The following is a 3,126-nucleotide window of genomic DNA, read 5'->3' on the forward strand; positions in this document are numbered from 1 at the left end:
ACGCAGGTCAAATGGCAGGAATTGGGCAGAAAGGAGGGGCACCGGCCAAATGCAGGAAACCCTTCACCGTGCAGACACCAGGGGTCCCTGGGCAGAGAAAGACAAGCAGGTACCTCTGGGCTGATAAGTGGTCACACAGTTTGGGGTAGCATGGTGTCTGGAATCGACAAGGAAAGGTGGGAAAAGGCAGGAATCTCCAGTGTCTGAATGTAACGTCTTGCTTATTATGTCCTCATTTCAATAAAATTAGCCTTGTAGATTAGAACCACCCATCACGCACCGACACCATGACACTTCTGATCCAGACTAAATAAGAACAAAAATCCTTCCTCCCTTCAGGAAGCTGGAGTTGGGATGAAAATGAGGGAATAGGACCCCAAACCCTACCCTCCCCAATGAGTATTCTGTCCATTCATTTTTACACTCTATGTAACCAACTTCTCAAAGAAACTCAGGGAAGCTGCTCACCTGAGCCTGCCCACCTACCGTTGAGAGTGTGTTTTCCATCCTCACTTTGCTTTCTTAACCTCCACATCTTGTCTCTGAATTCTCTCTGGGATGGGAGAAGAACCTGGACAATGGTTACATCCACCAGCAACATCTTCATCTGTGCCTAGAAATGTTGGACACGGCCAAGGAGGGACATTAACTAAGGAGTATTTCCAGGAGAGTCGTGAAGACAAGGAAAGACTGAGAAATGGTCTCAGGTTGACAGAGGCTATGGAGACCTGAGCACTAAATGCAGTGTGGGATCTGGGGATTAGATCCCAGATTAGATTAGACAGGAAAAATAAAAAGGCAGCAGAAACATTGGTGAAGCACAAACAAAGCCAAAGTTTTAACTAGTAATACTGTATACATGTTAATTTCTTAGTTTTGACAAATAGATCATGAACACTAAAAAGCTGAATGAAAAGTAAACCAAAACTCTCTATTATCTTTGCAGCTTTTCAACAGATCTAAAATTATTCCAAAATTAAATGCTCAAAAAATGCATGGTATCAAAATTTTGCTATATAATTAATTTCAGACTCTGTAAAGTTCAAACACTTATCATCTTAATTATATATGGGGTTGATCAAAAGCCTATAGCCAAGTAAACAATTTGCTCAAGGTCATGGAGCATACTAGCAATAGAGGAAAAAGTTTTACCAAAGATGAAAGGCTTTGGAAAGAGTCAAAAAATGTTTCCTTGAAATAAAAGAACTAGAATGACTAATAATATATATGGAGCCACACGTCAGAAAGTCTCATCCAAATTTTTTTTGCAAGTGTTCAGTAGCTTCCCAAGTATTGTGGATGTCATATTCAACTTAGGGCTCCACTAAAAATTCAGCAAAGTTTAGTTTTAACGCTTTTTAAAAATGTTGTTAAATTTTACATTTCTCTACCATAGGACACAGAAGATTTATGGATAATTTCAGAGGAAATGGCCCTTAGAATTGGGTGAGTGAATTTATGCTGAAATGTTTGATTAAAATGAGAAAGAGGACTGACTAATCTTTCTGCAGCTAAGGTTCTCAAAAGGTTTGAAATGCTCTGTAACTATTCTAAATGGATTAAGGTAGCTGGATTTTTCATGAGATGCTTTGAAAAAATATCTTATTTAGAAACAGTTTTACCTCTATGCCATAATATTTCTTTACTTATCTTTTCATATTTTTATTACAGATTCTCTCATATCTTAATGTCTAGTTGCTAAAGTTTGAGTAATAAAAACCAGCAAAATAAAAACTGAGCAATTGTTTTCCAATAAGGAAAATGGTATTCGAATAAGATCAATATGTCAAATCGTAGCTGGGATTCTCAGAGCCCAATCTGCATACAGAAATGATTGAGAATGTTTCTTTGCAACTTATCTTTGCTACAATTTATTTGGGGAAAGATATTATTAGTCAAAAGATGAAACTTAACTCTGTTCAGTGATCACAAATTAACTTTAAGCCATGAAGATTGTAGCTCCACACTCATTGACAAAACTGTGCGGTTTCTTTTGACTTTGGACTTTTTATAAACTTTTTATAGGTGACTTCTGTGATTTGTCACTGAAAGTGATGGATTACAATTTAGATTGTGCTGCTAAATTATCTTGCATTCCCTTCTCATCTGCCTCCAACTATAACCAGCCAAGAGCCTTTAGGATAGTGTCATGAGGTGTATTCCAGCACACAGGTTCTGACTCATCAGAGCTATGCACAAATGACTTTTAAGTGAAGAAAGAATATGGATCAGTTTTCATCTTAGCCTCTGACATGATGCTGACATAAAGAGAATTTTTAAACACTTGGTAGAGTTGCTAATTTTTCCTTACAATGCTGTGATGGTCTCTTTCAACCCAGCAAGTCCTGATGGACTGCAGTGGGCTACTTGTTTTAATAGAACACATGTCTAATACTGTTCATTGTCCAGAAAGATGAAACCCTGCTTTTATTGACTCATTATCTTTACAAAGGCTATGAGCTTAGTTGTATCTATTTTTCTGTTCTGAATTTTTCCCATTTATTGAGAAGAGATTCATGTTTAGAAAAAAAACCTGTCAGTGGACATTTAGGTTGCTTCCATTTCTATATATAAAAATAGATAAAAAACCAAACTTCTTCTGTATAGCACAAGGAACTATACTCAACATCTTGTAATAGCCTTTAATGGAAAAGATTATGGAAATGAATATATGTATATATACGCATGACTGGGACATGATGCTGTGCACCAGAAATTGACACATTGTAATTGACTACACTTCAATTAAAAAAAGGAACAAACATCAGGGACTGTAAACTCAAATGCTTCTAGGGTCCACGCTGATAACAGAAGCAAAGGAGACCAGCAGGGGTTCCACCCAGGACACCCCCCTTTTATAAGAGGCAGTGCAACTTAGCAAAAGCCGAGGGTGGCCTTGAGGGAAGATATTTCTAACACTGGCAGATGCTCTCCAGTGTCAGGCAGCGCCAGAAATGAATATTTTTATTTGAATCTTCTGATTTTTCAATGCTGAGTCCATGTTTCTTTTAAGCTGCTTAAGCCAAACTGTAACATGTCTGCAGGTTGGAATTAGCCGGCCACCGCTTGGAGCCCACTGGTAATTCATGATTACCCTTTATAGCAATTCTCTCATAATTCATTGGA

The sequence above is a fragment of the Vicugna pacos genome, unplaced genomic scaffold (assembly GCF_048564905.1).
Source record: "Vicugna pacos unplaced genomic scaffold, VicPac4 scaffold_20, whole genome shotgun sequence".
Lineage (NCBI taxonomy): Eukaryota > Metazoa > Chordata > Mammalia > Artiodactyla > Camelidae > Vicugna > Vicugna pacos.